This window comes from Priapulus caudatus, unplaced genomic scaffold (assembly GCF_000485595.1).
Source record: "Priapulus caudatus unplaced genomic scaffold, Priapulus_caudatus-5.0.1 Scaffold726, whole genome shotgun sequence".
Lineage (NCBI taxonomy): Eukaryota > Metazoa > Priapulida > Priapulimorpha > Priapulimorphida > Priapulidae > Priapulus > Priapulus caudatus.
In genome coordinates, this window is record NW_014577787.1 from 21,152 (window position 1) to 31,760 (window position 10,609).

Genomic DNA, 10,609 nt, shown 5'->3' on the forward strand with positions numbered 1-10,609 from the left:
TGTGTAATGCACTGTATCAAAAACGTATTAAGTATGCTCTATAATTAAGCATACTTAAGTATGCTTTATATTTAAGCGTACTTAATACGCTCTTGGCTGTATATATCAACCGCCATGCAAACTCAGCTGCTACGAATTAATGCACATGCATGTATATTATTGCGAAACAGGATACGGTGGTTGCTGTCTGCCTGTTATGTGGTGTATGAAACTGTATTACGGCATCTGAGATACGGAATGCATTTCATATTAAACACTAGGTTAGACTCTAAATTAAAAACTTATTTAACCGTAAAATTTATTTAACAATAAGCTTCTATAGCTAGTCACATCAACACAGGCATAGAGACTCGACTAGGAAAGGCATTTCAGTTCTTTTTCAAGAGTAAGATCGGTATTCAGATATCTTCTTCATGGTCAAAAGGTCATCGCGATTTCTCAGAGATCAATGAAAATGAAAATCAATTATCCATTCAGTGAAGTAATTAAAATATTAGGTCACCAATAAAATAAAAAAGAATTCGACTCGGTCCGTCAGACGATGCCTTCCAAAATGTCGGAGGTCCGTCTATTACTTCACTGTCCTTTGACATGAAACTTTCAGTTTTACCAGTTTAATGGCTTCTGTCGCCTTGACTCTGTATCCCGAAAATCAAAAGAATAGCTCAATCATTTCCATTTGTGCCGCAGTTCCGCGTTTCATCAGTGCCGGTTATATTCCTTTAATTAAGGGGAGGATATTCCCTTCTCTTCACACCCCCGCTGTTGACACTTGACCCCGCAGATTCAACCTATCAATGTCGTTTCGGATACCCCCCACCCATCGTGTCAAATTTCAACATCGCCGCACATCAAGCTGTTTACATTTTTGCAACTATTGTTGACGGACGGATGGACGGACGGATGGACGGACGGACGAACGAACGGTCTGATGGACGGCCGGACGGACGGACGGTCTGATGGACGGACGGACGGACGGACGGACGGACGGACGGACTCTCATGCTATCCTACATGCTGCATCTGATTGTGAGAGAAGAGTCAGAATTACAGATACCTCGCGTTTGTGAGCACAGGCATTCGGTAAATAAAAGGCATATATTCTGATAAAGGCTTTTATGCTAGCCTGTGTGAAGGGAAAAAACAATTTCCATTAGTACTATTTTCTGGTGCCAACAGTTTGTCAGTTTTGTTTGTCACTATGTCATCTAGCCGATCGAAACACGTTAACTTGCAAAGCTCTCTTCCCATTTTTCCCTGTTGCATTCCCACTGCGGTAGATAACAGTTCGCGATACAACCACGCCTCAGGTTCTAACGTATAGTAACAGGGAATACCATCAGATACCAGCTTTCCTAAGTATTGCTGTTACCTTCTACATTATACAAAGACAGCAGTAAATTGGACACTGGTGCAGGATTAATTTACGTTCTAGACTAAACATCGTCTTCTACCGATCACATACGTCGTTGATGCTCGTGTCTGCTCTGAATAAAGGTGACGGCGACTCGGTGATACATTTATACACGTATAGATCTACCGGCATCGATTTCTTCACTTGTGGACCATCAAGGACATCACGATGACCGAATACGCGCAGTAACGTGGTATGTCGTGGCGTTGTAAGATGCAAAGTTACACAAGATGGCGTGTCACAGACAGACGCCGTGCACATATTAAACAGCAATAACGAGCGGGCGCAAGCACACGGACACTTGGTGACAGCCGGGAGAGCGAGCTATCTAGCGTCGCGCGAAGCTGAAAGATGAAAAGCTAAGGCATAGATGAGCGCACTTCAAACGTGAGGCTGTGGTCTGCAGCGAATTTGTGATAACGACAATGGAACGAATTTTGCATTGAATATTCATCATGAGTTAGCAAAATATATTATAAGGTTTACGGATGTCAGTTATTCCGTAGATGCTTGGAGCCTTTGAAACCACCAATTGCAGGACGCTCATGCGGGTAAGGCCGATGTAATATGGCGACGGTCTGACAATCCATTCAGTCACGTACAAAACTTGTGCCATGCCCTGAAGCCCGCTACTGCTTGTTAACGCTGGTAGACTGTAAATAAAAACTTCTTTAACTGAGAAAGTTTAACAATACAGATCGAGCCAGGTCACATCAAACAGGACATAGACGCTCTACTAAAAAAGCATTCAGTTCTTTCTTTCTAAAGAGTAATAAGGTTCGGCATTTAATGTCGCTCTTTATGGATCAAAGGTCATCGCAAGGCGATTCTCAGAGATCAACGAAAATACAATCAATTCCTTCAATGTCATTACGGCAATGAAAAATATTAGGTCACGCACATAAAAATAAAAAAAGAATTGGGAGCTCAGTCGGTAGACGATGCTTCTGAAATGTCGAGGCGCGTCGGCATTAACTAAATTCACTGTCCTTGACATGTAACTTTCAATTTTACGCAGCTTAATGGCTGCTGTCAGCCTTGACTCTGTACTCCCGAAAATGCAAAAGAAAGGCCAATCTTTTCCATTTTGTGCAACAATTTCGCGTTTCATCAATGACGGTGTATATGCTTTAAATGTAAGGGGAGATATTCCCGTCCCTTCACGCCCATGATCGCCTGCAGTTGCAAAGCTTGAAGCGCCCACAAAATTCAACCTATTAATGTCGTTTCGGTACCTCCCACACATAAGGCTTGCAAAGTTTCAACATCGCCGCAGCATCGAGCTGTTTCCATTGTGGGGCAAGCATTGCTGACGGGACGGACGGACGACTCTCGCGCTATCCTACTGCGGCAATTGATTGTCGAGAGAGTGAAGTCAGAATGTGGCGGATACATCGCGGTTGTGCGCGTCAAGGCATTCGGTAAAATAAAAGGCGGTAATAGTCTGAATAAAGCTTTTATTGCTCAGGTGTGTGATAGGGACAATACAATTTCCATTAGTACTATTTTTCTTGGTGCCGACAGGCTTGCCAGTTTTTGTGTCGTCACCATGGTCATGTAACGCGATTCGAGAACGCTTAATGTCTGCTAGCCGAGTGCTGCTATTGCAGTCTTCCCTGTTGTCAAGGCCCACTGCGGTACATAGAAGCAGTTCATAATGCAGTAGTAACGCTGATACGACAACGACCCCTTCAGCCACACGCTAGCGAGCGATTAGCTCCAAGAAACGGTCTTGCTAGTGTTAGAAGACCATCGATGTATAGACAATCGGTCGCACAGCCTGGTCGGGCTAGCGTGCGCTGTACTTGTGTGTTGCAGATGAGCATTTGACGGCATTACAGAAATTGTCGGCAATAATAGGTGAAGAGAGAGGTAAAGAAGGCATTCTACGGGAGACTTTGGTAGTAAATAGATTTCGTATTTATTTAGCATTATATTTTATTGAAACGCTCCAAGTGCCTGTGGGTGATCAGTTGATTTTGTGACGCAGTGCAGAATATCCCGATATCGAATAACTCGTCACATAATAATTGTTCCACGCAAATCCTGTTCAACTGCTTCTCTGCAACACACAGTCTGAGTGTTACACGATAATAATTAGTGTTGAGTTACGAGGACTTGAAATTGATTGATTTAAATAGTAAAATGATGGTAAAGACCATAAATAAACACGAAATGTATTTACTATCAAAGTCTCCCATATGTATTTCTATGGTTTCTCCACTCTCTTTCGCCTATTGTTACCGATAATTTTCTGTAAACGCCGTCCAAATGCTCCTCTGCCACACATTCAAAGTATACCGCACGCGCACGTCGCTATGCACAAATAAAGATAAAGAATAATTAAAGCTCTCTTATTCTTGTTGTTTGTACAGTTACATTTATTCCACGAGATTATTGCATGCATGCCAATTAGAATATAGGGAGGGAAGGAGAAGAGATAAAAAGAGAGCCAGAGAGATGGGAATCGAAGAGGGAGGCTCAGAGAGAGGGAGGATGATATATATATATATATATATATAGTATATATTATGTAGAAGGGGAAAAACGAGAGAACTAACGGTGGATGTCTATGGAAGGCAGGGGCGTAGCGAGGGTGAACTGGATGTGTACGCACAGGCGGGGAGTGGGGGGGGGGTCTCCCCAGAAAATTGTGAAGAATGTAGATCGCAGGAGATGTAGTTGAGCACTTTTAAGTCAATGTACAGCTTCATTTGACTACGACTAATTAGCTTTTATGTAGCACTATCTCTCATGAGCAGCAGGGATTGATAACTACGTTTAACGAACTAAAACTAATCGTGTAATTTTCGTTTATTATCAAGGCATGTTAAACTAACGCACATTCCTAAACTCTCGCTCGTTCTCGCTGCTCTCTCTCCTCTCTCTGCTGGCTCTCTCTCTCTTCTCATGCTCTCCCCCCCTCCCTCTCCTCTCTCCCATCCGTCTCTCATCTCTGCCAGAAAAGATAAAGAGTGTGTGGTAAAATGGATGTACGCAACTGCGTATCTGCGTTATGGTAGCTACGCGCCTGGAAGAGATAATTGATGTCTTTACACACGCACACACGCGCGCGCGCGCACACACACGCACACGCACATACACGTACACACACAGAGCTGCTGAAAACAGGAATTTACACATTTACAAAAGAACATTCGAATGAAGATTAACGTAGCAATTTATTCATGGTAAACTAAATATTTAATACAATGATAACCAAAAATAAAATTCCGATACAATGAGAATTTAGAAAAATAACAGAGAGCACACCGGACGGGATTATATGGAAAAGAAAATGTAGGCGATGGCACGTAAACGTGTGCATGGTAAAATTCGAAACTACAAAATAAATACTTTCTCCTAGAATCGCGCCACGGTTCCCCATCTCTCATTGTATTAAATATTTAGTTTACCATGAATAAATTGGTACGTTAATCTTCATTCAAATGTTCTTTTGTAAATGTGTAAATGGCCATATGCTATAATGTATATGAAATTGACGCTCGGACGTCGGTCGCCGTTGACTGCCAGAGAATAATGTCTTCGGCCGATCTCGAATAGGCTACGTTCAAGACTGCTACGGGCGGGCCGAGCGNCAGTTGATAAATTAATCTAACGTCGATATTTGCAAAATCTTTGGCTATATTAATCTAGGTGTTCGTGTATATTACTGTGACTCTTTTGAATAGAATCGAATGCGCCATGCTGAGTATTATTTATTAGGCTGGATAATGCGTTAAGAATATTCTCACGGCAATTGGCGTATAATCCATTCATGTGTAATATTTACATTAGAGACTTGTTCCTGTTAGCAGATATATCTGAATAAAGTTTTACTTGTGAAGTATGTTGCCCTCTTTTATAACCGCTCACGACTATTTACTGGTTGACTATCACACACGCTATGCATGTTCGCATCAATGCGGCAGTTAGATACAAAGCAACTTACAGCAAGTGCTTCAGAGCGACAGTTTTCACCTGACTGTCTGTGTCACAGGTTGAGAAAGAATATGAAAGTTGCAAGGTCACAGTTAAATTCGTTTAACGCTTTTAAAATGCAATAGAAATGTGTCTTTCCGGAATTTCATGTATCAGCCAGCCATACAAGTGCCGCAAAGTGATTGTTCTCATCCGTGAGAGGAAAATGGGAAGAGAAAGAGGTAGAAGAGAGAGGGGGAGGCAGGTGAAGGGGAGGGAGGGTGATAGAAAAGGAGACAGAGGCAGATAGACTATCAGGAGTACTCCCGTAGTTATCCTACGTACACTATATATAGGATATCCCCCCAACTCCACGGTAAATAAGCGATCGCGTAACACGTAACGTACTGTTTACCACATTGCATGGGCATTAGTAATGGCGTTCGAGGCATCACAACAAATGCAAAGTTAGACGTGTAATGCACGGTGTCAAGAACGTATTACGTATGCTCTATAATTAAGCGTACTTAAGTATGCTTAATAAGTAAGCATACTTAATACGCTCTTGGCTGTATATATATCAACCACCATGCAAACTCACCTGCTACGAATTAATGCAAGTGCATGTATATGATTGCGAAACAGGATACGGTGGTTGCTGTCTGCCTGTTATGTGGTGTATGAAATTGTATTACGGCATCTGAGATACGGAATACATTTCATATTAAACCTGGTTAGACTCTAAATTAAAAACTTCTTTAACTGAGAAATTAATTTAATAATAAGATTCTATAGCTAGTCACATCAACACAGTCATAGAGGCTCGACTAGAAAAGGCATTTCAGTTCTTTTTCAAGAGTAAGATCGGCATTCAGATATTCTCTTCATGGTCAAAAGGTCATCGCGATTTCTCAGAGATTGAAAATCAATTATCCATTCAGTGAAGTAATTAAAATATTAGGTCACCAATAAAATAAAAAAGAATTCTACTCGGTCCGTTAGACGATGCCTTCCAAAATGTCGGAGGTCCGCCCATTACTTCACTGTCCTTTGACATGTAACTTTCCATTTTACCAGCTTAATGGCTTCTGTCGCCTTGACTCTGTATCCCGAAAATCAAAAGAATAGCTCAATCTTTCCACTTGGCGCAAACCAAATTCCGCGTTTCATCAGTGACGGAAATTAATTCCTTTGATTAATAAGGAGTTATATTCCTTTGATTAAGTGAGGATATTCCCGTCCCTTCACACCTTGACCCCTGCAGTTGATACTTGACACAGATTGCAGACCTATCAAAGGGTCGTTTCGGTACTCCCCACCCAGCGTTTCAAATTTCAACATCGCCGCACATCGACTGGTTTACATTTTTTTTTTCTGAACTATTGTTGACGCCGACGAGATGGACGGCACGGGCGGAACGCGCGCACGACGGACGCGCATGGACGGACGGGCAGCAGACGGACGGACGGACGGACGGACTCTCATGCTATCCTACATGCTGCATCTGATTGTGAGAGAAGAGTCAGAATTGCGGATACCTCGCGTTTGTGAGCACAGGCATTCGGTAAATAAAAGGCATATATTCTGATAAAGGCTTTTATGCTAGCCTTTGTGTGTGTGAAGGGACAACACAATTTCCATTAGTACTATTTTCTGGTGCCAACAGCTGGTCAGGTTTGTTTGTCACTATGTCATCTAGCCGATCGAAACAGGTAAACATGCAAAGCTCTATCCCAGTTCCCCCTGTTGCATGCCCACTGCGGTAGATAACAGTTCGCGATACAACCACGCCACAGGTTCTAACGTATAGTAACAGGGAATACCATCAGATACCAGCTTTCCTAAGTATTGCTGTTACCTTCTACATTATACAAAATCAGCAGTAAATTGGACACTGATGCAGGATTAGTGCACGTTCCAGACTAACCATCATCTTCTACCGATCACATACGACGTGGATGCTCGTGTCTGCTCTGAATAAAGGTGACATTGACTCGGTGATACATTTGTACACTTATAGATCTACCTGCAGAGCTTTCATTACTTGCGGACCATCAAGGACATCACGATGACCGCAGTAACGTTGCTATTCGTGGCTGTTGTAATGACGGCAAGTTACACAAGATGCGTGTCACCAACAAACGCCGAGCACATAGGACAGCATAACAGCGGCTGCGGGACATCGGTGACTCTTGGTGACAGCCGTGAGAGCGCATCGCAGCAGCGGTTCCCGGACGAGAGAACGACGGAATATAAAGTAGGCTGCGGCAATCACATTACAGCTATAAGTGGAATGAACATATCTACGTCGGCGGTAGCCGGAAACAGAAAGCTAAGCTTAGATGGAGGGCACTTCAACGCGAGCATTTGGTATTGCAATGAATTTGTAAATCCAATGAACGAATTTTACATTAATATTCTCAATGACATAGCAAAATATTATAAGTTTACGATGTCAGTTATTCCGCATTGCTTTGGAAGCTTTGAAACCATAGTTACATATATACCTCAATGCGGGCAAGCTCGATGTAATATGCGACCTGACAATCCATCAGTCACGGTACCCCTGCTCCATTTTAAATAAGTTTGTGAATCAAAATATCAGTTATTTAGTGAGTTACTGCGCATGCGCGGACCCGCTATAATGCTATAATATTTGCTAATGTGGCAGGCGGCCATATCCTGGGTTGCATATGCCCAGTATATGTTAAAATGACGAGTTTTTCGGCGAATATATACACGTACATGTCATCTGAGTGAATTGTGCCAGAAACACTATGTCCTGGGTAGGGCCTACGCTGCAAGCTAGGGCGTTGTACCATCTTTTACAAGAGCCATAGCAATAGACTTTTATCCCACAAATCTACACACGGGTACCCCCGCTCCATTTTAAATACGTTTTTGAATCAAAATATCAGTTATTTAGTGAGTTACTGCGCATGCGCGGATTTGCATTTTAGCCTGAGGAGCAAATGTAAAATTCTATAATATTTGCTAATGTGGCAGGCGGCCATATCCTGGGTAGCATATGCCCAATATCTGTAAAAATGACGAGTTTTGCAGCGAATATATACACGTACATGTATCTGAGAGAATGCTGTCAGAAACACTATGTCCGGGGTAGGCTATACCCTGCAAGCTAGGGCGTCGTACCATCTTTTACAAGAGCCATAGCAATAGATTTTTATCCCACAAATCTACACACGGGTACTCCCGCTCCATTTTAAATACGTTTTTGAATCAAAATATCAGTTATTTAGTGAGCTACTGCGCATGCGCGGAACCGCATTTTAGCCGGAGCAAATATAAAATTCTATAATATTTGCTAATGTGGCAGGCGGCCATATCCTGGGTAGCATATGCCCAGTATATGTTAAAATGACGAGTTTTGCAGCGAATATATACACACTATGTCCGGGGTACCCTGCAAGCTAAGGAGTTGTACCATCTTTTACAAGAGCCATAGCAATAGACTTTTATCCCACAAATCTACACACGGGTACCCCCGCTCCATTTTAAATACATTTTTTTAAAATCGAAACATCAGTTATTTAGTGAGTTACTGCGCATGCGCGGACACGCATTTTAGCTTTGCAACAAATATAAAATTCTATAATATTTTCTAATGTGGCAGGCGGCCATATGCCCAGTATCTGTTAAAATGACGAGTTTTGCGGCGAATATAATTATACACGTACATGTATCTGAGAGAATGCGGCCAGAAACACTATTTCCGGGGTACCCTGCAAGCTGGATACGTTAGCGTTGCCAACCCAAGCAGTATTTCCATTAATTTCCGCAATGTTCATAGAAAGCACGTCGCCGACACTAGGTCCCGTCGCAGAGACGACGTCGAAATGAGATAGGCCTACGGGCGGTAAAATCGTCGACCGGAGACAAAGTCCAGCAGCATAGCCATATATATATACGTACATATTGTATATGCAAATAGCCGATGACCGTATACACATTCCATCAGTATATATATAAAGATAGAATTTATCTATTATTAGACACTGATAATCAGTAGACCTCACATAAGAAATAGAAAGCCTTATAAGAAAAAAAAAGACATTGCATGTAAGGACCCACTGCATATACCTGTCAGTACACAAACTGGCTACTTTAGGGTGTTAGCGCATGCAAAATATCTTACCAGAGGAGTTATATTTTGTGATGAATCTGCATTTAATATGGCCAGAGGGTATCTCAGCATAGATTTATGTAATAAATTTTTACCAGTAGACCTGTGTTTATAATTAGGAGAGCGCCCTAGTCTGCAGGATGTAAAACTCCTACTTCACCCCTCCTGTCCTTGCTCTTGGCTTCCTTGCCCCTCGCTCAGCCTCATTGTTCTTCTACCACCCCTTAGCCATCTTCCCTTCGGCCTGTCCTCAGACTCACACCTTACATGTACGTCTGCCACTTTAATAATTATAATAATTATAAGCTAACTATAGATGCGCCAAAAATTCTTCATAGAATAAGATTGAAGAAATTTATTATTTTCATGCAGGAGTGTTATGCCACTTCTATGATTCGGGACGTATTTTTGTCCATACGCGCAAACATCTCTACTCCAAAGGAGAGTACTGTATGACCACCAAGTACACCCTGCGTACCGTGTACACCCCCACGTAGCGTGTGTGCATGCGTGCGTGAGTGCGTGCGTGTAGAGGAACTAGTGTGCATTTCACTCGACCGCAAGAAACAACGGATGCGCAACACGGCGTAATTTTTTTTCTGAACATTGTATTTTAACAACAAAAGATAACAGCGCCTTTTATATTACACACAACAACAGTCCCTAAAAATATCACCTTACTTCAAACCGTGCATGCGACGGGCGAGTCTCGCAAAATTTCAACTGCGTACTGGCATTAACGATCAATCGTATGACACGGACACATCTCTCTTCCCCTCGCTCACGCAGGAACACCTCAAGACTTCATCGTTGCTAGAGTAGAAACTACGTATAATGCACCGTATAAATGCGTGCGCTCGAAAATGCAAAATCCGTCAGAAAATACACGCCGATGGCTAGCTATAGGTATGTAATGATTCGCGCTAAGAATCGATCCGAAAAACAAAATGGCGTCCACACGCTCACGCTTTTTCACTCTAGCTTCACGCTTTCATGGCTTTTTCGCCACGTTCACGCAATCTCAGCGCAATAAGCTCGTCTCGCAATATTACACATACATCCGAAAAGAAACACGCGCTATCTACACACTATAGAACGTCACCACAGTAACGTACGACTCCGCACGGGGGG